We start from the raw sequence: 27105 nt of genomic DNA, 5'->3' as shown, positions 1-27105 counted from the left end.
CACTACGTAGTTTGTCATGAAGTTGTTGTTGTTTTGTCACAGTTGGCAATGTGGACACCACCCCGGTCGTCTCCCTGGATGCTGGTGAGACCATTAGCAGACGAAACACGTTTCCATTTTTGACATGGAGAGGACAGAAGTTTGGCGGCGCCTCTCTTTAGCACGGGTGCCAAGCAGTGGACGGTGCCGCCCCCCCTCCCCCAGCACATCAATACTCTGAACTTTCCCTCCTCCTTCATCTATTCTGTTTAAAGACGGCGGCGGCGGCAGCGCACGGCGGCTTGATTACCTCCTGGGACAAACGGCTGCTCTTCAAGTTTGAAGAGAGAAAGTCTTCAGAAGTTTGTTGACAGATCTCCGCTGCGGCGCCAACCTTGGCTGCCGGAAGGACAAACGCAGAGTTGAGGAGATCAAGCAGCGGGGAGTTTGTTTGGATGGACAGGTAGGAGCCGGCACAGGTGAGTGGGGAACAGAGACAGAGACATTTTACCAGCACCAAATACTATTCACACCTGGGTCATCCGCAGCTACATCCAAATGGGATCTAGTTGTATGTTGATTTACATTTGTTTCCTCAAAAAAAATACATTTTTAGCTTGAATAACATTCTTTCAAAAATAAAGATTCAAAAACTTGCCACACGTTTTTTTGTATTTTTTCTGCTCCATCATGTAAAACATGCAGCTTTATTGATATCCCTCACCTGAGACTATATGATATCAGATGTCCTCATATATTTGCTGATCAGAATCAGAGTTGTTCAGCGAACAAACATCAGACGGAGGACAGACCCACAGACCAGAGCCCCATCCAAGAGCAGAGGAATCCACGAAGAAGTGCCGTGACTTGACCACATGGGTGCCGCCCCCGAGAGTGAAGACGCTGTGGAGTTTGGAGCTCCCAGGTGACTCCAGTCCAGACGCCTGATGACTAATGGAGTCGGGTACAAGCGTCATCATGGACACCAGAGTCAGAGTGACTCGGAGGTGGTTCCCGCGCTGCTCTATGGCGCCTCGTGGCCTTATCTCCGAGTCGCTCTCCGGTGTGAGCGAGTCTGAGCCTGTGGCCTCAGGACCGCACAGGTACACACACCATCGATCACGGTGACACACGTGCGTGCAGGCTGGGGGCACTGCGGCCACGACGCTGCCTCCGGGCCTCGACTGCTCACAACTCAGGCGTTAGCTGGCGCTGATCAAGCCGATGAGGATGAGACAAACTGACCTCAGTATTAAAGCAGGACAGTGCAGAGGTGTCACGTGACAGGTGCATCATGACGATACGTCTGCATCACTCACAGCTCGCGTGTCAAGCAATGAAGTTGACGCCAGTCATTTACAAAGGCCCAAACACACGGCGACTCCTTTCATTCAGAAGCAGTCGGCGAAATTTAAAGCGCAAGCTGTCGCCACCGTCGACGATGACAACCAACATCTGGCCGATCTCTTCCGAGCGACAGGTGCGAGAAGATGGAGCGAGGGGACGCGGGTGACACGGGGACAGAAATGGTGGGGAGCAGATGAAGAGCAGCGAGGAAGCGGCGCCGGTGGCTGGGAGCGTGAGGAATGAGCTGGCGCCGCTAGACAAGGCCTTAATGAGCGCTCTCGCTAAACCCTGGAGAGCCACTCCACTCGCTCGCCCAATCTCCATCTCTCTCACAGCCAACAAGGTAGACGCACCAAGCTGCTCGCAGCCAGAATCGGAACGCGGGATGAGCGCGTGTGGGTGGGTCCACATCAAAGGCTTTTGGTTAGCAGGCTGCTGTGTTTAATGAGCCGCCATTAGCACAGTGGCGTTAGCTCCACAAACGGGCCAGGAACAAGTCCGTATTCTTTTCCCAACCAACACACAAACCCTGTCTACAACCACTAGATAGCAGTGAAGCGTTTGCCACACGGTTCTTGGTATTTCTCGGAACTAGCATCTGAGGAGCCACAGATGACGTTCAGAGTGTTTACAGTCCTTGATGCTCAGGCGCCGCGTATCACCGTCGAGACGTTTCCTTTCAGATTCCTTTCCTGGGGGACAGAAACCGTATTGCCACACAAACCTGCCTCGCCAGTCTGACATCGGGTCACCTGCTGGTGAAGAAAACTCAAAGTTTGTGGCGTGACTGCAAACTCTGGAGCGTCAACACACCACAAATCTGCATCGGCCGCCGACTGCCAGCAACAAACGCTGGTTTGAATTGGTCCAGTGATAGTTCCCCACGGCCTCTGCTGAGCTGGCAGCCTCCAAATCCTCTTTCATACCGACATTAACAAGCTGTACGACACAGGGCTCCCGCAGACAACAGTCATTTCTTGCTTCTGTTCAATTCCGGAGCATTAAATTGGTGGAAGAGAAGTGAGCGTGGAAGCTAATAAAGCAATAAACACCTGGGAAGCCCAGGGAGAAGTGTGGCTGCCAGATAATGGCCACTTTGTGCATTAGCAAAACACCTCTGGTAATAATGCTTTGCCACTGCAGGTCACTCTCCCCCCGTGCCCTTCATTGTCTCGCACTTATCACTCCTCCCAGCTGCGGTAAGGGATGAAGCGGCATGGCAGACGTGCGCGTGTTTGTGGTGAAACCCTCAGGTCACATCCTCCAGAAACAGCCCCCGCTCTGAGTGATGAGGCGGCGCTGGAGACGGGAAAATGATCAGCAAGAAAGGAAGGAATGGGACGGAACAAGGCACCCAGGTGATGGGTGGGACAGCTGTAAATCAGAGCGGGAGATGCAGCGGCTGCACTGTTATTGTGGCCTCCTCGACGTCACAAACTCCAGCTCTCTGTCTAGGAGGGAGCTCACAGCCACTCGCTCTCATTAACTGCTCAGCAAAACTCTGGCTCCTCCACCATCTTGGTGCTCCCCGGCCTGCTGACCCGGCGGTACAAACGCAGCACAGTGGACACAGGAGCAGGAGGACAGTGCGGATGACTGCTTCTGCTGTTTCAGGTCCAGTCTGTGGAACCTCCCCAACATGTTGGAGAGTGGAGTGGGCCAGTGGGACGGCATGGTCCACACGACTCCGGAGGTGCCATCTGAACCTGTGACCTTCACTTGTCTGTGGATAACCACGACGACACCCCGCTGACATGGGAACAGGCTCGGTTACATCTCTGCAAACGTCTGCCACTGGGAGGTTTGTTTGCTTTTGTGCTCCAGAACACACCGGACCCGCTCTTCAAATACACCTGGCACTAACACTGGTACACCGGAGTACGCAGCAGGCGGCAGCAGAGGACGGGGACGTTTGCCCGCACCACAGACTGGCCGCTCCACATGCTGGGTGGGACACCTTCTGCCTCTTCTGCTTCCAGTCTGACGACCCATGTGAGGAGTGTTTCCGCTCGACACGGTTTAACTGCATCTGGACTGACGGCGAATGAGACTCACATGTTGAAGACGCAGAGTGACCCAGTCAATGGATGCGTACCGAGATGTTCCACTTGCCCTTGGTGCCGAGAACACATGAATGAGTTGCACAGCGTGGTGGAATCAGCCTCCATAATGTCTGAACTTCATGCGGTCATGTGACCCGGGAGGATCATGTGACACGGCAGCTCATCAGTGCTGATGAATGTTTTCATTCTTCGCACACTGAACTTGAGCTCTCGGATGTCAGGGGTCAAATGGACGCAGGATCAATGAAAACCAAAGCAGGCTATTGATCGCAGCCCGCCGACACACGCCGCTCACGGTTTTGATCGTGTGACCAAATCAGAGACAGAAACCGGCCGGACACGATGTCGTCATAGCAACTGTTCCAGGAGCCACGAGGCTTGTGTCTAGAGCGATTCACACCCAAATGTATGAATGGGATGACGACTCTTGGATCAGAAGTGACACTTTTCTAGCAGTGAGCACGGCCCTGACAGCAATAGGCGAGTGTGGCCATGCATTTGTTTGTTGTGAAAGGGTCGACTCTCATTCTGCCGGCACCACCGTGAGAACTGCGTCCATCCTTCCACTGACAAGACTACAACAGCTCCACCTCCGCTATGAGAAAAAGGTTTGGATGCAGCGGCTGTGTTTCATGGACAGCTGAGTGAGGCAGGTGGCTCGAGCTTCAACACAGTCGACTGGTCGCAGCACGGCCATCGGCCAGCGCCTGCACACCGGACCGCTCCACAACTCATTAGCTGAGGCACAAAGACTTGCCAAACAGCTGCGGAACATGTTCATTCCAGTCCCACATCTGGACGCAGCTAGACGTCTGTGGATAACCGCTTTTGTCCCGCTCAGTCCGGTGGGTCCAGGCGCCGTCAATTCTGCTGAGCCCGGTCCGGACCAGCTCATTAGGTTCTGCTTCTAAAGCGCTCTTGTTTATTTGTGGATCAGCGCGGCCTCACAAATGACACACACCAAAGGCTGGTCTGAACTGCTCATCTAATCACGCCGGCGCAAAGTCCTCGTTTCCTGGCGTCACTTTGGCTTAATGAGGGCCGGCCTGCACCACAGCCATTAGTGGAGCTCAGTTGTGGAACAGAGCCGCCTCATCCCCGGTCGCTCCCTGAGGACCTGCTGCCACCAAGCCAATTGTGAAAGAGGCCGACTGCGTGCCATGTGGCCGAGACAGAACCGGGCCGCACTTAAACCATAAAGGCAGTGTTCTGCAGTGTTGTCAAGCAGTCGCTTGCTTTGCCATTGGAAATGAAGAAATGCTCACGGAGAAAGAGCACAATGTGTTTGTATTGTAAACAGTTTTTGTGTGTGTTGAGGTTTCTGCTGTTGAAAAGCTCATGCTCTTATCTAAGCATTCAACAATGATTAAGGCAAGGTGAAAAACAAACTTTAAACTCGGGCGTCATTTCTCACAAGACACTATACAAGATCAATACAGTACCAGCATCAAAAGTCCCAGACTCATCTGTGGAAATGAGAAAACTATCTTTCCAGAATATCTGGTCCTGAGTCAACAGCTGGAGCGCAGAGGTTCCATTGACTCTTTTGAATCTGTCTCCACACGGGACACACGCGCCTCACACCAACTGATGTCAACGTTTCCCGCCCACCTGCAGCGAGGACACAATCTGAACAAATGTGTGGCGCGCCAAGTTATCAGAGCGTGACCAAGAGCGGCGGTGCCGCGTCCGGTTTCCCGCCACGAAGACTAACTGCGTTGGAGTCACATAATCAGGACGTCACAGAAACTTTCGTTCAGCGCGTCAGCGTTTCTATGGATTTCTTCTAAACATCAGGACCAACGCCACAGCAACGCTCTCGTCTGGCTTCTGCAGTCCAAGGCAGGCATTTCTTGCCTGCTAGAAACTGAGACAGGTGAGGGTGAGAGTCACCCATGAGCAGCACCGTGGAGGGCTTTGCTAAGTGTTTGGTGGGTGAAGAACACTTGTGCTGACGGTGTTGAGCTGAAGGCCCCCTCAGTAAAGAGCGCCCCCTACCTGGCGGCTGTACGCGTCATGGCCACATAGAGGGGAACTCAGTAACAGGAGGGGGTCAAAGGTCAGAGCCAAACTCCTGGAGGCACGCAGCTTGGACCGGGCCTGACAGAGTTTGGTGGTCAGGGACTGCAGCTCTCCTCATCCTGCCATTTCCTGCCACAGCAGGACGTCGCCGGCTGCCAAAATTCCCAGAAAGAAAAGCTGCTGAGCTCCGAACATCAAACACGCACAATTAGTGGGGCGCTGACGAACAGACGCGGCAATTAGCCGTCCAACAGTTGATGAAGACAAAGACAGCAGCAGACTCTGAATCAGCTGCCGGCCTCAGGTAACAAGGTGGCATTGATCGGCCGCAACCTGAGGAGCGTCTCTTCTGACTGGGGAGTGATGGGAGTCAACTCACTCCGCACTGGTTCCATCCAAGGCCAGTCATTTTCTCTCTGACTCTGACATGCAGCAGACAAACTGATGAAAGTCCAGGGGCCACCTCAGCCTTGGCCCCTCTCATCCTGGCGCTTTGACTCGCTTGTTATTCCAGCTGAAGAGAGAACACAAGGGCCTGGCATCTCGCCGCCCCTTCCTCCACGCCACCTTCAGACGGTTGCTGTTTCCGTTTCCTGACGCGCTGCATTCCACTGGAGACTCGGCTCTGTGCTGGCGAGGACGATCCGGACGTGAGAGCAGCGTCACCAACGCACGCCGACAACAAAAGCCGCTCCGAACCCCTCTGTGTCCGCAGGCCGGGAAACAATAGAGCGGCACACCGGCATCCAACACAATCATCTGGAACAGTCTCGTCGGTGTCACTCAAACAGGCGTCAGATGGAAGCGACCGATGCCACCCGGAGTCCAGGTGTGTGATTCTGACGTCCAGTTCCTGCTCGGCGCCACCCTCGCTATCAGAAAGGACAACTCTCCATCGCAAATATTTGTTTCAACATGGCAGCCAAAAGTGCCTTTTCACATTGACGTAGCTGGCATCCAGTACGACCCAGCAAAGTGAAGGGAAAGAGCTCCAGCCAGTGGCTCAATTCTACCATTTAGACTGGCGTTTCACTCTCGTCCAAGTCTTCGCCGCGTCAAACATGGCTGCTTCGTCACTTTCAGTGACTCAGAGCAAATGTTCTGTTTCCGGTACTGACACGCCTTCTGTCCCATATTGTCCAGTTAGGCGACTGCAACAAGGAAAGCTGGTCCGCTTGTACGCTTGTCAATGACATGACAGTGTGCTCTCAGCACAATCCGTGGTGCAGGAACACGGCTCGTGTCGCTAGGTTGGACTTGACAAACGGTCCTGGTGCTAAGTGACCAACACGTAGGGCTTTAAAGAAATGGTTTTGGAAAAACAAATCACTTCAAATGTACTAGCCGCAGTAGCAGTGCAGTAAGTAGTAGCATAATGACGATGAAAAATAATCATTTCAGAAGTGTAATGTGAAGAATTATTTGTTGTCAACAGCCAAGGTTTAAGTGTCCACATGTTGGTTCTGGTGCAGCAGATACCATTCACGAGGAAGCAGTTCTCTGGAAGAGCTGCGCCCCGTCTGAGTCATAACCTGGTACCTGATGAGAGGCGGGTGATGAATGGGTTAATACCGGAGAGGCACGGGTCAGCCACTGTACGGGCATGAGTCGGGGGGGGAGGGGGCCCCCTCCCTGGAGACTGAACTTAAAGAAGCCTGAGAGCAGGAATCAATCACCGGCGCCTGACGAATGAAAGGAATCACAAAGTCCGACTTTTAATCTGCCAAACAATCCGGGCGAGGTCACCTCTCCGATTTGGGGACGATATGCTCACTTTTTCAATCTGCCCCGCAGGCGGTCTTCACACTCCCACTGACGGGGACGGCGGGGGCTCGTTTCCCTCCGCCAACCTTCTCCGCCGAAATGTAATTCTCTCTCCAGAAGCCTCAGAGGATGAAGATACCGGAGGAGGAGGAGGAGGGGGAGGGGGAGCCACCTCCTGCCTCCACAGTCTCATCGTGAGCAGACGTTTACAGAGAAGCTTGTGACGCCACCACGACGCAGCCCGGCGGTGCTAGTCCCTCCCCCCTCACATTTTAGGAAACACAGTTCCCAAAAACGCTGCACCACACGACGTGTCTATGCGCGAGTCATGGCCCGTGACCACCTCCAGAGAGGCTGCAGGCCCAGCGCTTTTGTGTCTGTGGCGGTTCACAGCACAGACAACAGTGAAGGCTCATGTCTCCGCCTGCCTCCAGCAGAGGAGGAAGTGACATCATCTACGTGGTCACACTCCACAGGCGCTGACAAAGGCTCACGCTGAGAACCCGCTGACGTCTCCCCCGTCTCCCCCGAACCTGCTGAGCCCCTCCAGGAGGTTGGTTACTCATCATGATGGCTCAGCAGGAAGGCAGGGGGCGCTCTCTGCTGAAGTGGTCACCTGCCTCTCACCTCGTCTCAGTTTCTAACGGGCCAACGGAGAAGCAGGGGAAGAAACAGCAGTTCCATAATCCACATCGCCAAATCCGACTGGCCACAAGATGCTTCTGGTCTGCAGCCCGCTCCAGAGCTGCCGCCCAGGCGTCCTCACCAACCTTCATCAGATGTTTTCCCTTCAACACGCCGCTCGTGAAGCACGCCGTCTTCAATCACAGGCGTGTGTGGCACGGTGCCATTCCCCAGCGACGGCTCTGCGCCATGACTCCTCTCCAGATTTGACTTTAATACCCAAAGCTGCGGCACGTTGGAATGAGATGGAGGGACGAGACTTAAAAAAGTCCCTGGGCTTCGTGGCGGCGTGCGTCCCGCCTGGCCGTAATTGAAAAGGACGGATCTCCGCCAGGGTTCCGCCGGCCCGGGGGGGAGGAATGGGATTGCGGGGGAGACGTGTTCCGTATCATATTGCGATGTATGTCGTGAGAGAGCGAGGCGTTCCGCCGGCCGCAGTGAAAGGAAACAGAGAAAGGGAGACATTTGCAATTTTATGAGCACTTTAATGGGTTTCTGTAGCGTTCAGGGATTGCACTTCCTACCGGGCGGCGCCCATAAATACCAGGTTGAGTCGTGCGCTGCTCGTTACCCAGACAGTCAGACAAATTAGAACAGAAGGTTGAATCAAATATGACGCCACACCGTCAGAACTGGATCAAGCGGACAATCTCATCGCCGGCGGACTCGGGGAACCTCCGCTCCTCATGCTGCCACACGTGGAGCCAGCTGCATGGTGTGGAGGAGGAGGAGCCAGAAGAGGCTCAGGAGGGTCAACTGAGGTCACTGAACTGGCACGTGTACGGGGCAAAGACCAGGCACGCATTACTGAGAGGAAAAGGAAGAATTCAAATGGTGTGACAACAGTGGATCAGGACATTCATCAGAGTGAAATAGGAAATCATGAGCAGCCATTTGCATATTTAAGATGCAGGTCATTTACTGTGTAGATGGGTGTTTTTTAATTCAAATGAGTTTTACTTGGGAAAAAATCTAAGGTGAAAAACGTTCCAAAATATAAAGGATATATTATAGATATAATCTAAACAACAAGTGGTCCGTTCAATTCTCAGCACGAGCCTCAGACCCTGCAGAAGTCAACATCCAAAATCACCAGAGGAGAAAAGCACCGTGTGTCTCTTTGGACAAAAGTCTAGAGCATATTCAATTACGGCAAGGACTCTAGCGCCACCTGAAGTCTGACCTCATGCAACGAGACGAGGGACACAAGGACTCGGGGCTCAGTCTTCTCAATGAAAAACGGAGGGCAAGTTTCCACCACTCCAAATGGAGCTGTAACACGTCTGGCGTTGCTCACTGCAGAATGAGGTCCTTTGACACGTTCAGCCCAGTTTTGATGGCCATCACTTGCTGTCGCAGCCACTTCCAGACGCTCGCTCGCGTTTCACAGCGCAGTCACCGCGGGCTCACACGAGCACAACAACGACTGGAGCACAGTGGACTGAGCCAAACAGGCGACCTGTCCATCTGTGCTCTTCACCGCCCCAGAGCCGTTCCTCAGCCCGAGTGGACAACAGCACGTGGCAAACTCATGTCCAGGACAAAAGCTAAGAAGAATCACATGCCAACAGATGAGCGACATCAACAGTGGAAACACGATGGGCAAACGACGCCTCGTCTGTCATGAACTCACAAGTCTCTTCTGCGACTCGTTCAAACCTCTGCCACGGCAACAGGAACGAGACCAGAACACAGCCGACAACCAATTCACTCGGAGAGCGACAGATCCCGTCCAAACATCCCGGCAGTCGCTCAGGTAGCAGCGGCGCTGCGGGCAGATGGCAGCGCGCAACAGCTGGCTGTTTTAATTGGTCACACATGTGGAGCGTCCCACACTGGAAGGACGCTCCACTCTGTTCAATTTTCTCTGAGATTAACTTGGAGGGATGTTCCAAGACTCACAAGGACGAGAACAGACACTTTACTCTCTCTCTCTGAGCTGCTGCAGACACGACAGCGACCTGCGGCACGCGTCTCTTCCTGTTGACGCATGTGGAGCACACAAGCTCTGAGTTAGCAAGGGTAGCGCCATAGCTAGCGTGCTACAAGAGAGTTGACACTACAACTCATACAGTAGCTCGCATTAGCGCTACTTAACCAATGCTGCTTTCCAGGTGTGGGAATTCTCATCACACTGAGTTCACAATCCAAGATGGCTTCCATGACCGTAAACGGGGCATAGAAGCTTAGAACAAATGAAGGAAATCGAATGGCAAACTCACTAAAAAGTGGCTGGCTTAAGAATGGTGTGCGTGGATGTGGCCATCTCCTTCACCATCTGATCCAGGGGAGCTGATCCTCATCCTGGAAGCTGAGAGAGAAAGTGTTGATCTGCTGCGAAGCAGACGCTCGTGACTTGCTGTGGTTGTACACACCAGGTCAGAGGAGCAACACTTCTGCAGAGGAACTGAATCGCTGGAATGCGATTTGACGAACAAGCTCAGGGCTACTATTGAATAAGAAAAAAAAAAAAAAAACCGAGTTTCCAAACTTCTCAAAAGTTCACCACGGTCGACCCGCCGGAATTGTGGAGAATAAAAATCCATCACCAAGTCGACCGCTCTATTTGCGAAGCTGTTTTTGTGCACTCGGGTCGACTTGGCTGCCGAAAATCATTTTGACATCCACACAATCTCTCTGTTCAAAATCTCCGCGCCAGATTCTGATTACGCTCTCAGAAAAGAGCTCCTGCAGTGACCTTGAGGTGGACGTGAATATTTTAACGTGCAACAGACAAAGAAGTTTTTGTGAAAATAAAGTTTGGGAAATGTGTTTTGAAAATGTCGAGAGAAGCGCCTGTACTTCTGTCCTGTGTGGATGAGCAGAATGAAGCGTGCGCTGACCACCGGGGGAGACGCCGCCGCCGCCACAGCACAGGAGCTCACAAGCTCAACAGGGGCACACGTGACAGCGCTGGCAGGACTGCACAGTCCGAGCATTGCACGAGCACCGGCGTGAGCCTGAGCATGGCTCACGCTCTGTTCTCCGTCAGCCACATCAAACGCACAGCTTTAATGACGAGCGCGTGAGCGTGAGGTCCCATGGCAGGCCCGTCCTGGGGGGCGCCACAGACCCCCTCACTTGTCAATGAAACGGTCCGTGAGCAAACAGATGACCAACAAGCTCACGTGTTTCTCCAACTTGAATCGCTGACACCGTCCTCGCAGAAGTCGCGGTTACTCTGACAGGAAACTGAGCCCATGCTAAATGACTCGCTGCAAACCAAACATGATGCAAAACTCCTGCAATTAATCAGGGCGCGGGCGGCGGCGCATGTTTTAGGATTATTAATGCCCTTGGTGGGGCGCGGGGTCGCAGCACCTCCCTGAGATATTCACATCATAAACAGGGTGAATTATGGGGGGCAGGTGGAGGGCGGCGCCTCAAAACCCACCGGGGCGCGTATGCAAATGAGCGAGTCCTGTGACCACCGAAGGACGCACGTGTGTGTGTGTGTGCAGTTAATAACCCGAGGCTCTGGTTAATTACTCCGATCACTTCCAGAAGCGTTTGGTGACTGAGAGGATGAGGATGACACACACATACATGAAGAAGGAAAGCAGCGGCGGCTGCAGAACACTGAGACATAGCAAAGCACGGCTCGGGGTCAGAGGGGTCAGACACTTTTCCACAGCAGACGCGGCGACAGGACAAATGTCCAGACTGCAGGAAAACACATCAGGCAGTTTGTTCCACACATCATGAGGAAATGGAGAGCTGCAAGACGCCACTCACTGTCATTCACGCCTGCCGCTGCTCCTCCACTTGATGCGCAACTCGAGGGACGCCAGTCGTTCGAGTCGGCCCGTGGTTAATTAGGGGAGAGGACCAGTGCGCCGAGGCTGCAGCCGCTAAAGCGTGTTGACCACTGACATGGACTGGAACGGACACAGACCAATGTGATGGTGCCGTACAGAGAGGCATGCCGCTGGCGTCAGGCCACACTGGCTGGACAAAAATGCACCGACTCCACGTCTGTCAAACAACAGTCTCTCTGGAATGCGGCTCCTGAAGTCGCCGTCCTCAGGGACGCTCATGAGCAGCGGCGCACGACGGAGGACGCCTCCACCGCCTGTGGCTGCTCCAGGATGCCAGCAGGAGTGCCAGGGCCCCGTGTGAGCGGCCAGGCCGGCCGGAAGACACACAAGCTCTTGGACGACTCGGCTCCGACGGCCGCCAACACGCCGCCGCTGCCAGCGTCTGCCGGAGCAGCATGCCAGTGGGCAGGGGGAGGGGAGGCGCAGGCCCGTGTCCCGGGACCCACGGTCCATACCGGGGGACGAGCTGGAGCAGACAAAGACTTTCCCTCTGATGTCTGCTTTGCAGCTCTGCGATTAAGAGTCGAGGAAACGTCTTTAACATGAACGTCGGACGGAGAAGGACAGGAGGACACGTCTGTCCTGGTGAAGCCAAAGCTGAGCCAAAGACAAAGCCTTCCCTCTTGTCTGGAGGTGGGTTCTTCACATGGGAGTCTGTGTCCGGATTCTCTCCCAGTGGCCAGTGTTGGATTTTCACTCAGCATTCTTCTGCCCGGTGTCTCCTTCTGTTTGCTGGGATTTTCCCTTCTCTGACAGTTCTTTCCTGTCATGACCACTGTGAGGTCAGATTTTCTCCTCACTGAATTTGTTGGATTATCTCGCTCACTCTCCTCTTTGCCTCTCTGGTCTCCTCCAACCATCATTCCACTTCTCTCAGACAACAACTCGACACGGACGTCGACTGACAGAGACTCTGCCAGTCACTGGAAAGCGCCAGTGTGAACGTTCCTCACTTCAACGCGACGTCGGGAAGTCGACCTTGGAGCGAGTGCTGGGCTCAGATTCATCTTTAAAATATGCATACATTGATATTTCTATCATGAAGTCCATCTCACGGATGATGAGAGCGCCGCCATTCTGCACGGGGAATAATAATACCGGAAAAAAAGGAGGATGTGAGAGACATGAAAACGAGCCACTTGTGTCGCCGTCCAACTCCAGATGAGAGGAGTGCTGTCGAGGAGCCGCCATCAAACTCCCCGAAGAGACGTGCCGCACCAGACGCGGGCTGCTTGGTTGGAGCCGCTCACAGCAGACCGCAGCGTCCGAGCCCACGACCGGCTATTTTTCATCGACCCTGCTTCAGAAACACAACTGATGTAGCAGCCCAGAATGAGCCGTCGATGATGAGAGGAGAAAAAAAAAAGCGGTTGAATGCTCTGCTGTGACTTTCCTCCGTGACGTCATCAATGACCCGATCGATGGGTGAAAAACGACTTCAGCGTTGGCCAGGATTTCAAGAGGAGCCTTGACAATAAAGAAGTGACAATCCAACACACAAGGGCAAACTATGGTCCGTGGGCCATTGATGGACCTCAGATTTTCTTCATCCGGCCTGCAAGAATTAGCGTTGCCAGGCAGTATTAGTAACAGACACACACCACTGGGAGGCACTATGCAGCATCAACGTGTCAACAGATCGACCCCTCTGTTCGAATAAAAAAAAAGGTTTCGATCACCGATAGAATCAGAGAAAGAGCAGCTGATATTTTCCAAGGAAACTCTGATGAAACATTCACAATGGAAGGTTGCTGTGACGCGACAGCCATCTTCACCACGAGTCAGTGGGAGGAGCGGCGGGTCAGAGGAAGGATAAACAAGGCGTGATGCTGATGTGTGAGTGACAGACGGCTGCAGCTGCGGAGGAACCCGCACATCATCCTGCTGGCACGTGGGTGGACAGGATTAGCATAGTGCCACCACAGAAACAAACTCTGCTCCTCGGCTCCACACCCGCTAACCAGGTGTGTGTGTGTGTGTGTGTGTGTGCATGCGCTGCCAGAGAGACCGCACACACACACACACACCTCATCAATTCCATGACTCTCATTTGGGGCATTTGTTTTGCGAGGGTGAGAATAACGGCGCCGAGAGCAGGTGGATTATTGCTTCCGCAGCTTTCCCATATGGCTCGGAAAAGCTGCTCGCCAAACCTCAACTCCACTTTTACAAGCACATCTGGAGCCGCAATCTCCATATGAACTGCCGTTAATGTGTTGACAAACAACTGAGGTCTGATCCGGGAAAATGACCGGGGTCGCGGGGTCAGCGAAGGGCCGCCGCTGCCAGGCGGAAACCATGCTAGCAGATGTCGCAATAAATGTCGCAATTCATCGAGAAAACTCAAATAACCCTGTCGCGGTGTGAGCGCCCCCTGCAGCCTGTCTGAGACGCAGGGGAGTGGAATAGGAGTCATTCTGCACGAAGCAGAAGCTCATGACTCTGAGAGTCCTCCACGACTCCCAGGAGCGACTGGCCCGCTCTCGTGCTCCGGCTGGCACGCGTCATATTTACACGGGCACACGGGGGAAACAAATAAACTGTGAGATGAACCGCTTTTCCTGACGCCCGCCGCGCCGCTGCCTTCGCGTGGCGCTGCCACCTCGCGTCTTAATGATTCTTAATGGCTTCTTAATGACTTCTTAATGACTTCATCAGGAAGATTCTGCGACAGCACATTCTGACAGGCGGGAGTCGCCCCGTGAGAGCCGCCACCGCGCCGGCGCCGACTCTGGCGCCGCACTTCTGATCTGCTGAGCGGAGCTGGAGCTGACGACTGGGGCGCCCGCTCGCTGGTTCACAAGGAGGTGAGAGGGAGGGTGCACCAGTCCCACGGCTGGACTGGATCCCAAACCGGGACGGCCGGACTGGATCCCAATCCAGGACGGCCGGACTGGATCCCAATCCAGGACGGCCGGACTGGATCCCAATCCAGGACGGCCGGACTGGATCCCAATCCAGGACGGCTGGACTGGATCCCAAACCGGGACGGCCGGACTGGATCCCAATCCAGGATGTCTGGCGCTGATGAAAACATGTGGTGCTAACTTCCTGCTTCACCCTCCACGTGCTGCATCCGACCAGCGGCGCCAACTGCACAAAGGACCACGTGGCAGGTGGGTTTGATCTGGACGGATACGAGGAGAGTGTGAGGAGTTTGTGTGGTTGGGATTGGGGTTCCACAACAGTGACACGAGCCCCGGTCAGAAGGAAGCAGGTGACTTGAGGTCCTCTGGTGTGGTGTGGGAGCAATGACAGGGCACAGTTCATGAACAAGCTGGATGATTGAAACCAGCAGAAGAAGAAAGTGAATCTTTCAAACTTGAAGAGTTAGACTTTGTGAGCTGAGACCGTTTCACTTGTTTCTGCACTTTACTCTCACATGTGACTAGTCGGTTTCTGGCAGTCCTCAAAAGAATGTTGCGTCGTTTGGTTGTCCATCGTTCGTTTGAATGGTATTTGACCAATGGTAATCCTGCTCATTCGTTTCTATCGAGCCCTTTATAATTCAGCTTTTCTGATTTTTTCTTTGTATTCCTCTTCAGCACCTGATACTTTGCTAGCTGATGCTAACACTCAGCTCGTCCTGCCAGCCGTCCCTCGTGCGTCTCCGAGCTGCGCCAGCCATCAAGCGGATGAGAGAGAGAAGAAGAGGGAGCGTGTCTCTGTCGCCGGCGTGGTGGGGGCGGAGAAGCCGCGAGTGTAAAAACACCAGCCTTTTTCCAAAAGGAGCAGATGGCTAAGTGTGGAAGCCTTCTATCTGTTTCTCCTTCGTCTGCCTCCCCACGCTAATGAGCAGTGGGCGCCGCTTTGTCTTCCTCTTTACATTCCGCTCCCTGCCGCCGCCTCCCCCGAACCATTCGACACACAGTGGGACGAGCGCCGGCACGCTTGTGTGCCGACCAGACTCTGAATTGGACTGTGGTGGAAGGAGGAACGTGATCCCTGAGGAGCCAACACCAGCACCTGGCCCTCCAGCATGTGCCGGCCTCACCATCACCGCCGCCGCTCCGCGACGCACGGCCACACACCTCCACCAGAGGGGACGGCACTGTACTGGCATGACTTCTGCTGGATGTGGTCGCGGAGTCAGGTGAGGCCGTGCACCAGCAGCAGCAAACATCTCTCAGAGTCATTATTTATGCAGGAACGCCCTTGGGAGTCTTTGCACTTGTTTACACACTCCGTCCACTCATGACGAGTAAATGAGCCGCTCGCTCCCAATTTGTCCTGGACGACAAAGATGTGGGGCTCCAGTGCCCACGGTTACCTCGGGGTGTGTGCTCGACAGGGAACGCCGAAGAGGTGAAGGAAGGCAGAGGCTGAACCAAAAGTAGCGGCACTAATGTCCCGCGGACGTCGGTGACAAGGCTTGTCCTCCTGACTTGAGGTGGTGGGTTCAATTGTGACGGAAGTTGGCAAAGTCGAGGAGTTTCACCTCCAGACAGCCAAACTACAGCACAAGCTCCCACAAGCAACACCAGTCAGTGACCCAGCCAGCTCAAGCGCAACACATCTTCAGGCAACATATGCTCCGAGCTCAACCACCAGGCTGTACAATTTCATCTGAACCACCAGGAACTTGCACTGTCATCCACCACATTCATTTCACACTCTCAGCACTTGACGGACGGGGGCAAAGAGCTCCCTAGTTGACCTACGGTAGACACCTCGGCTGAGGACTGACGTGGGCGGGAGTGACGCTCCCACTGGTGCACGGTCGGGCTTCAAGCTAAAAACACGGTCAGACCGGGAGGAGGCTCGGCTCAGACCCAGAAGACGCTGGCCCCACCACCTGGCCTCAGACAGGACAGTGTTTGATGTGCTCATGCTGAAGGAGACCTCCGTAACGCACGTCACCTGGTGGCAACTGCGATCGCAATTGGATTGAAATGTACAAAGAATTCAATTAGGAGCACAGAATGTAAATGTCAGCACCTTCGCTCCTGGAAAGTGACGGACGTGAAACGAGGCGGATGATTTCACCAGCTTCCTGCTAAACCACTGGAGAAGCTGCACGGTCTAATTGCGGCGAGGAAGCGTCCGTCTTCCGGCTGGGATTCGTGGCACCTGCTGGATCCACTGAGCCAGATAATCCTCTCAGGCCCGCCGTTCTGCAGCACACCTCTTCCGTGTGTCTGGGCCGGGAGCTCAGGCGCGGTCATGTGACCACAGGACTGGAGGGAGCCGTCCAGCCAAACAGAGGGAAGCGGTGACATAGAAATACACTTGGAATGAGCTGGTAGTTTCATCTCTCGGCAGAGCGGCTCTTTTCTTACAGTCAAATGGGCTGTGGAGTTTCCTGCTGACTCATCACATCACAGTGAAATACACACGTGTGTCGGAGCAAAACAACAAACAGAGTGTATTTTCATGAGAGGTCGGATCTGAGGAGTTGAATTCCTAAAAACAACAACGTGGAGCTGCTCCTGCACTGGACAGCTGCGAGGTTCAAGGACACAGATGTTGTCACAGACGTGGACACATCCATCATCTTCTGCTTATCCAAGGTTGTGAGGTAGCTGCTGAAGCAAGGTCCGGACCTCCTGCCATCCAGGGTCCTCCTCCAGCTCTTCTCAGGATAGGAGAGTGGCCAAGTTCCACGTCGGCTGAGACATCATCTCTCGATCCGTCCATACCATCGAGCCACATCCAGGAGACACCCCACCATGGCTCTGTCCACTCTACTCCAGACCCCCAGCAGACATCCGCGACCTTGTTCTCGCAGGGACTGACCAGTCAAGATCTTCTCGTACGAACACAATTGGTTCCGTTTACGACAGTGGGGCTCAAACATGGAATGTTTGTTTGGCACTGGTGCCATGCTTCTACTCTCATACTTGTAGTTGTTGCTCATCGAGAGGCAAGAAAGTGGATCCACACAGCAACGGCTCCTCCAACACACAAGCACAGATCCTCAAAGACGGTTCCTCAGAGAAGCACCGGCCATCCCATAGTGCCACACTGCTTGTTCACTACAATTCTTCTTTCATTCCAAGAGTTTTGTTCTCCACAAAAGAACACTTCATATTTTAATATCACTGTTGTTATCACCGAATCCTGGTCCTGAAAAGGTATTGGGTGCAGCAGGTGGAACCTTTGACACTGGAGTCGCGGCCTCCAGTCGCTATTAGAGGACGGACTTCCTGTTTCCCCTTCATAAATTGGCTGGAATACGAGACACTCATCCTTTGTTTTTACAGGTCAGTAGCGGTTGAACATTGCCACAAATGAAAGTCTGAAGCTTTGTACTGTTTGGATCTTAGGTTTTAAGGCAGGTCGATGTCTATTTGCGGATGAAACCCCTCTGCAGCGAAGCGGGAGGAGCTAAAGACACCGATAGTTTTGTGATTGTTTGTTTAGTGACTGTGTGCGTTTGCCACCGATTTTATTTGAAAGTGTGTGACGAAACACTTCAGGTACATGATAACTGTCCATGTTGAACTAGGGGTTACAGAGCCCTCCGAGGTTGGATTTGAAGTTGGCACCAAGTGGAAAGAACTCGACGATGGTGTTGACATGAACAGAAACTGCAGGTATGGCATATCCACAGAAGTGGAGTCGTTTCCTCATGTGTGGAGGCAGCGTGTACATGTGTTTGTTAGAGAAAGATAGAAAGTGGCTGGAACACGTTAGTTCGCCTAACATTTGCTCTGTAAAGGCACAAGTCCTTCCTGTAAAAACACAATACAAGAAGCAGTGATGTTGCTTATATGGAACAGACATCACCATCGTCCCGTCAAGACAAGGTGCTTCTCCTCCTCAGACGGGACGGTTTGACTCGTGTACTGACTTTGTCCTGTACGAGGCCGGCACCCTGCTGCTCGTCTCAAGGGGCCATGACTGCAAGCATGCTGAAGTGGTACCCTCCCGAAGACCGTTGGGCACACACCATTACGCCCCTGCCAACGCTCCACGGCTGAGGGACAGACTCACTGGACTCATGGACGTCTAGCTTAAATCATCCCATCGCTGCCCCACGTGACCGCAGCTCTGGAGGGAGCCACCCAATACAGATGTGCACGGCACTGAGGAACGAGCGGCGGGTCTCCCACTCTCTGTGGAGTGCAGAGGAGCCGCAGCTCTTTCTATTTGTGCAGCAGTGTGAATCAGCCAAACGGGCCGTGGAGTTTCCTGCTGAGTCATCACATCAGAGTGTGGGACTGAGGCCAGAAATAAGCGTGTGTGTGTGTGTGTGTGTGCCGATGACACTGAACTCGATCAAGAGGAATTCACATGGCGTTCGTCGCTGACATGGCATCTCTAGTAGCTCAGCTCTTTTCAAAATGGACACACACATGGAGTGTGACACGGCTCCTGAACTGCTCTTGTCCCATCGACGTCAGGTATTTGTCAGCTCTGGTGCTCATCCAAACATGACCGTCGACCAGAAGCATGAAGAACAAAGCTGACCGGCACAACACTTGGAAACAGCCGAGCCGCCGCAGCAGAGGAGAGAAAGGACCGGTCCTACCTGCAGAGCTCTGGAGTGCCGCTTCAGTCCGTCTCCTTGAGGTCCAAGTCCTGCCAAGAATAAAGAGACAAGTCTTGACTTCTGTTCCCAGATGAGAACTCATTTCATACCAGGAAGAATGAGCAGGAAACAACGTAGCCGGTGCGACGACTGGCGACTTCTCAAGGCAACTATAAGCGTCGTCTTCAACACGTGAGGCGCCACGTTAAAGGAAGCCAATGCACCACAACACGGAGCCTTTGGTTTGGACTCTTTCCATGGCCACATTTGAATGGTCTTCAAGCAGGGTGCTATTCAGCAGCAGCGCGCTGACCTCCGGTCCGAGAGGAAAGTGATTCCAATATGTGACCAGCTCAGTTCAGACAAAAGGTCCTGGCCAGCTAATGGAGTGGCTCCTGAAGCGACGCTCGCTCCGATAACTTCCCCTCATGTTCTGTCCTGATCGCGTGTGACCCCTGGGTGGCGTGTCCTGCTCCGCTTCTTGTTCCTTCCTGCTGCCATCATCACCGACCCCTTCTCCCTGACAGACCCGGACCGTGGCGCTGCAAGGGACCGAGTCAGGGAGTGGATGGTATTTCATAGCAGTGGGAAGTTTGAAGAGCCGTCTGGCCTCAGAGATGGTTGGCCAGAACCACCTACAACGATTTTTATTGATTCTCTGACTCTCAGCGCTCATGGCTACGGACAAAAAACTCACTCTAGGAAGGAGCACGACTTGAAGGCCAGTGCTCTTTGGAGGGTCTGCAGGAGACACATGATGGACACATCTGAATTCAGTGCCGTGTGACATTGTTAGCATAGAACTGCTGTTGTCACCATTAGCAGGGATGAAGCTACTGGTGGCACTGACACTTCAGTCAGCATCCAGCTAATGATGAAGGCTAACCCCTCGTAACTTGAGGGTAGCTTCCAGTCCAACGCTTCATACGAGAAGCGAGTGTGACAGCGGCGGTGAAGGCTTGGGATCCATCCAGCTCACAAGCGCTCATCATTAACTGCAGCTTGCGCGCTTCCTTCACTCGCAGGACGCCGCCACAGCGCGCGTCAATTAGGCGGAAGCTTCACCTGCTTTGCACAGCAACTTCACTAGACTTCAGCTCCGAGAACCAGTCGCTAATAATTTCTCTGCTCGCTATGAAGACGAGGGAAGAAAACAGATCAACGGAGAGAGAAAAGAAGCAGTGTGTAAATAAGCGAGAGCCGCCGGCGGAGGTGAGCTATTCTTGCGCTGGTCGCTGAGGCTTCTGGGAGCACCGCTGCCACTGACGCGTTTGCATCTCGAATGATCTATACAGGTTCCACGCCATCGTTTGGTTTCGTCACACCGCGTCTCTATAAAATCCAGCGACACTTGTTTCACTCACACGTCACAGAGAGCTCTACTCCAAGTCTCTCATCCATGACCAGAAGTAGTTTCTTCAGTACGAGCCATGTCATTTGAGTCAGCCACTTTCTTCCTCAACGTCATCCCCGCAGACCTTTGGTTGACAAGGAGTGGACAAAGTCTTCTGGACCTTTTCACGAAGAGAGTGTCCCGCATACGTCCGCGACTCTGACCGCTGCGCCTCGTCACGGCAGCAGGAAAGTCAATCATCATAAAAGTCTGTTTCTGACTTCCACTGAAGAGAGAAACTTGAGCTGATGAATTCCACGACTTTCACTTTCTCCTTCACGTCCAGATGCAATTCTCTGCCGTCGACAACAAGGCGCCGGCGCTGCGGAATGAACAAGCAGCCGATGAAACGCCTGCTTCTCCCTCCAAGTCCTGACGTTGGGAATATTAGCCAGGATGGTGTTCTTCTTCAAAGACGGCAAGTCGATGACAGAGCGCTGTGATGTGCTGGGACAGAAATTGATGATCCGATACTTTATAGTCAATAATGAATCCCAGTGCGCCGCAGTCTCCCCCGACCTTGTCGGCCAGTCGACGGCTCCGCAGCTCGACTTTGACAACAGTCACGACGGGACTTTCTCAGCAGGCTTGTACTTTAACCCATGAGTCACAAACATGGATCAGACTATGGAGGACAAATGGTGTCGGCCCAGAGTGGTGACGCTGGACCAGTGCATTCACACAATCATGGAGTCACGGACTCATTCACCCCGGCGAGCCAGTGACATCGCCGCATGGCTGGGTCCCACCTACACGGCCAGATGAGTCTCTACAGTCGCTGCCTCCATCCTCTTCTAGCCAACGATTCCTACCTCCTCGGGAACTGGTGCATGAACGTATAGATGTGGATTCAACAAGCCGGACCACAGTGGTCAAGACTTGGACTCTGACACAGGAAGGCCAGGCGTGGTCAGCACGCTCTCCGGGCCCAGATTCATCAGCGCGAGACACGTCGGCTCCAGCTGTTGCTGATGAAGCGGAGAGATCGGCGTCACGTTCACGAGCGACATGATGTCAGCAAATACCAACTTGATGAACGCAGGACTGATGCACTCACATCTGGAGCCACTGAGAGTCCAAGAGCTCTTCACGCCGTCACAGCGTCACTCGACAGAACAGGTGTGTCCTTTCTGTATCCAGCTCTCTTGGTTTTATTCAGATCTCTTGAGGTTAACTTCATTCTTATTATTGTCATTCGTAGTTGGAATAATATCCAGAATTTATCGACAGATTTATACCACTTTTTTTCTTCGTGTCTTCATGTCTTCTTTCATTTTCTGTCTGTTCGCCTTTCTTTATTTTCTCTGCTAATCGAACAATTATTCTCCATTTTTCATACCATCAATGATACGGTTTACATTTCTGTATCAGCGATTAATTCCACATTTTTTTTATCTTGCTTCTCCATAATTGGTACTTTAAAATCCAACTCAATCAAAGTTTGAAATGACACACAGTTCAGCAAGTGATCAACATGATGACCGTGAATGTGATGAAAGATCTGAATAAAACGTATAAGATACCAAAATGATGAAAACGTTGAGTAGAAATTACACTAAAAACTGCTTTGATGAGACACAAAACTTGATCAAGTGATCAGAATAAAAGCATTAAATATATATATATATATCAAAGTAAAATTGATGGGAAAAAAAGATTCTGTTTATCACATAGAATCAAAAGAGACTGGCCGCTGAATTAAAGTGCAATATCCGGAACAAGAAAAGGTTGTACGTTGTTCTGGTGTGTGCGTGCCTGTGTGTTGACTTGGTGCGAGCGCGACCCGGTGCTGCACGACGGCGGCAGGTAAACAAGAGCGTGAGCACGAGCAGTCAGAGCGCTGTCACGCTAAAGAGCGACGGCGTGCCGACGTGTTTGGCAGCTGGTGTCAGTCGCCCGCCATGCGCAGTTGACGGCCGCGCCCGAGCGTCACTCGGGTTGCGCCACCAAGTTTCTCGTCAAAAACAAATGTGACAACCAGCCGTCGTGTTTGACGGACGGCCGTCAGCTATGCGCGATCATTTCGCTGAAGCTGGGCGTGGACGACCCCAGGACGTCTGTCATGTCATCTGGAATGAGGCACGTGCAGGGACCCGGCATCAGGTAAATAGAGAGAGAGAAACACCTGGTGTCAGCGGTAACCCAGCCCTGCTTAACTTGTTCAACTGTCTTCATCCAAGCTTCTTACAGCAGAGTTGGTTGCTTTATATTTGACCAATTTGCATGTTTATTGCTGCATGGCACCTTCTGTTGCGCATCGGTCCTTGAACTCTTGTGAAAGTCGAACCTGGAGTTGCCACTTCCTGTTTGTCCTGTCAGGTGGTCACGGCGCGACCTCCATCTTCTCAGGTCTCCGCCCATCTGACCATCACCCGGGTGTGTGGGCTCCGACAGCTGCTCAGAAAGCCAGCAGCAGCAGCAGCGCCGCTTGGTTCCCTCGCTCCTCCCTCTCTTCCTGAAGCTTGAGCCCATTCCAGCGCAACAGATTTGTGCTGTCGCCCAGCTCCTGCGCACAGATGGAGCCGCGTCACTTCCTGACAGCAGCAATCCAGCGGCTCCTTCGCTTGCAGTCAATTAAGTGGAGTTAGTTCTGACAGGCGCTGCGGCGAGGCCAAACAGACCGCCGTCTGTCAGGAACATAACAGCAGCAGCAGCAGCAGCACGTCTGCTGCAGCGGAGCAGCTGAAGCCAGGGAGCTGGGACGTCCTGGAGCGGACCCAGTCCTGATGATGAAAGGGCCGAGAGCACCATCCGCCGCACAGACAAAGAGAATGACTCCAACATTCAGAGACCCAAACTTCTGTCCCGATACAGAGATCCAGAAAGGGGGAAAGTTTCCCGAGTTTCCAACGGTGTGGTTTCACCAGCGTCTTCCAGGAAGCAGGGGGCGCTCCAGACACAGGGCAGGTGGCCCCACCTCCGGACATCATCTCTGCTCTTCCCAAGCACAGGCTGGTTCCACTCTGTGACACTGGCTCTGAAGTCAGACACGGGATGACCCAGAAACGTCCTGCTCCGCCCAGCGAGAGTCAGGTCGACGCAGCGCTGTGAAAACCTTTGATGAGGACGTGACGGTAGATTTCTGCTGCAGCTCTGGGCCACGGACTGGAAACACTTGGCATCTGCTTCACCGTCCACACACACACAGTCACACTCACTCACACACACTCACTCACACACACACACACCCACACACACACACACTCACACACACACACACACACTCACACACACTCACACACACACACACACTCACACACACTCACACACACTCACTCACACACACACACACACTCACACTCACACACACACACACACACACACACACACACCCACACACACACACACTCACACACACACACACACACTCACACACACACACACACTCACACACTCACACTCACTCACACTCACAGACTGATAGCAGATTGGAGGCTCAGCAGCTTTGAAGGTTTATCAAGGCTCCTCATTCAAGACAGTGCAGGTTTGCCTCGCGGGTGTCTCCTCCGCCGGCTGGAACACGGCCCCTTCATTAGTGGCAAACTCATTAGCGCGCAGGGCCAATTAGAGGTCCTTCTTTCACTTGTCAGCAGGACACTGATACACCCCACTGTATTTCTATGAAATGAAACATTCTCTGGACGTCTTGTTCTGGCTGACTGGAGTCATGGTCGGAGCGAGCAGGACTGGATATCTGGAGCCAACAAAGCCAGGCAGCGTGACATCCAGAGGAGTTCGGACCAGAGCCCACCTGTTGATCCCACATGTTTGCAGAAGTGATCACGCCAAACAAAGTCATTCTACCAGTGGTGCTGCGCTCCGGGTTGAAAGAGAGATGGAGGAAAGGAACCATGCAAAGTGGACACCATCTCCATCCTGCCGTAAAATAACCAGGCGACGCACCATTACACATCCGCAGCTTCCTGCCGAGTTACATTTGCCAAGCAGAAGGTCACCAGAAGCTCGACAGGAAGCAGTGTGGCGCTCCAGAGAACCAGCCATTTCTGTCAGGCGTTTACACGCGGGAGGATGGTGCTCCTCACTGAGGCGGACGGGGAACTGCACTGGAGGAGCTGATCCGAACTGGAGCCCCCGAGAAAAAAAAGAAATCAGCTGGCATCTTCTGATCACACAGATGCCTTCAAACTTCATTTACATTTGAAAGATTTTAGAGTAGCAAAATGTGAAATCTAGAAAAACGGAATCCTGAGCAAATGTTTTATATTTTAGGATTCCAAGGAGAAACATATTTTGCTGGGTTTCCGTCCCAAATAAGTCCTGGGATGGGCTTCCTTTCCGGACATGAAAAATTCAACATTATTTTATTTTCACTCAAGCGGACAAATAGATTCTTTCATTATTCAAATCCCCCCCCCCGCGTCAGGTGGCGCTCCTTATCTGGGAGCGGGCGGACCCACACGCCGCTCCACTTCTCCGAGCTGAACCAGTCAATTTGTCATCCAGTGAGGAGGTTGGACCTTTAATTAAAGCGCAGCGCCGGCGCCGTCGGGCCTCGGCCAAATGTCAGCTGATAAATAAGGCGGGACCATGTGAGCTGCTCTTCCTTCGCACGTCAAAGGCCACAGGCGTTACAGCGCGGCCCCTACCAATATGCTAATGGCAGCAATTGTTTGAATCGATGAAAGCAGCTGATTTGGCAGCTCCTTGTTTGAGTCTGGAGTGTTGACAACGTCCCGTCCCCCGGCCGTTAATGGGAAGCAGGCGAAGGGAACGCGGCGCCCAGCGACATCATTAAAGCAGATGATGGGTTTTGGGTGGGATGGGTTTTCGCAACACAACACAACACACTCGCCGTACCGTGATGGGCCTCGCAGACACCACATGAGCGGGTGCAGCCTGTGTGGCCAAACAAGTGGGATGCGGTCGTGTGATTTCAACGTCAATGACGTCCACCATCACCACCGGAGGGATGAGCTGCTCACCAGAGGCAAGCCAGCGAGGTCACCTGAACAGGAGCGACGGCGACGACACGGTGGCCTCGTCCTGAGCACGTTAGAGCCTGTGTAGACATCGGTCAGCGCGGCTGTTCGCCTCAGGGGGCCCATGTAACGGCAGCCGCTCCAGTGGATCGCCGGCGCGTGTTCAGTCCACCAGGAATCAGGTCTGTAGCTCCGGTCTGTTGCTCTCCCATGGTCCAAGGATACTGTTGGCCGACATCTGTTCGACGGTTTCAAGCAGCGTTTGACTTCAACGATCTGAGTGCTGCGCAGCTCCTCCAACACACACTCACCGGCTCACAGAAGCAGTCAGCTCAAGTGATTGGAAGCAGCTTCACAATCGTTCCAGATGAAACTGTTGAACACCATCACTTTGCCTACAACATTCACACAGTCCAGAGCAGGCCGCGACGCCTGCTGTGATTTAGTGATCATTTTCCCTGGTGGCTTTATTGCACTCTTCTGTCTTCTGAGAAGATCTAGCTGGAGGCCTGAGCGCCACCTACCTGCTGACCTGGTTGTAGGGAGCCCAGGGAAATGAATAAAACAGCAGCTTTTTTGAAATGAGCTGACATTTCCACATCAAGCGCCGCGCGAACACGCCGGCCGCCTTGATCTGCAGCCGACTCTGGTCAGTGAGCACTGGGAGGAGAATCTGAGGCACTGTGGTGGAACTGCTGCGGCGTTTATTCACTCAGCGGCTGCAGATGTGGTATCTGAAGCAGTAACAGCTGGTATCACGAGCTCTGGAATGCAACAATACCAGAGGCGCTACAATGGCAGACGCGCACTCGTGGGACTTCTAGAAGAGGACGTACCATTGACCAAATCAAGAGCAGAAGTGATCGTAGCAGAAGCCCAAGCTCCATCATCAGTGCAGCAGTGGTCAATAAGTCAAGAGCACACCATGTCGTAGAGCAACGATGTGCACGCCAGACACCGAGAACAGTGTCTGTGTGGAGGTCACGCGCGGGACGCAGCTGAGGTGCAGGACCAGTGAGAGCCCTCGTCGAGGGGAATAATGGCAGAATAATAGCGTGAGTGTTGGCACATGCAGCTCAACCTTGTCGCCGACAGGAGCCGAACGCGCGGAGGTTAATCTCATTCCATCATCAGCCTCCATTGAAGAGCGATGGAGAGCAGCGCGCGCCGTCCTGCCAGCAGGTGTCGGCGGTGATACAGCAGGAGACTCTTCCGAGTTATTTCCTACCTGTCATTCGCCGGCAGGTAATTGTGGTCCTGCAGATTTCACTTTGGCTGCGCCGGCGGGAATCTTGGCCGACCTTCGCCGGCAGATCCTGTGAGCAATTATCTGTGGAGAGAAAGAGCTTTAAATATTCCGCCGGGAAACCCCCAAACAGACGGACGGTCGGCAGCCAACACTGACTCCAAGAGTCAGGCAGGGTCAAAGGTCAGTCGCGGGAGAGGGCAGACTGACTTGAAATCAGGACAATTCAGCGGCTCGTGTACTTCTCAGAAGAGAGTCCAAGTGTTGGATTCAACAGACAGACAGACAGACAGACGCTGCGAGAACAGCTCGGACATGGAAGGGGATTTCGGTGCGCGCAGGCTGGCACCTGTGGCCAGAACCATGCAGCAAGGC

At 53.4% G+C, this 27105-nt stretch overlaps 1 protein-coding gene across 7 annotated transcripts in view; it reads right to left on the bottom strand.

Moving 5' to 3' along the window:
* Nucleotides 1-27105, bottom strand: part of LOC128750661 (RNA binding protein fox-1 homolog 3-like) — a 239191-nt gene that overhangs the window by 139685 nt on the left and 72401 nt on the right. For 3 of the 7 annotated variants that reach the window (XM_053851052.1, XM_053851050.1, XM_053851053.1), the window contains exons 3-4: nt 26713-26814; nt 19152-19201 (exon numbers count right to left, since the gene is read on the bottom strand). The exons of 3 other annotated variants lie outside the window; for them this stretch is intronic. The gene's annotated coding sequence lies outside the window, so the exon portion shown is untranslated. The remainder of the gene's footprint in view (nt 1-19151; nt 19202-26712; nt 26815-27105) is intronic. One more of the 7 variants, XM_053851049.1, reaches the window with a different exon arrangement.

This window comes from Synchiropus splendidus, chromosome 19, assembly GCF_027744825.2.
Source record: "Synchiropus splendidus isolate RoL2022-P1 chromosome 19, RoL_Sspl_1.0, whole genome shotgun sequence".
Taxonomy (NCBI): domain Eukaryota; kingdom Metazoa; phylum Chordata; class Actinopteri; order Syngnathiformes; family Callionymidae; genus Synchiropus; species Synchiropus splendidus.
Note: the sequence above shows the minus strand (reverse complement) of the source record. Positions and strands in the feature narration are given on the sequence as shown.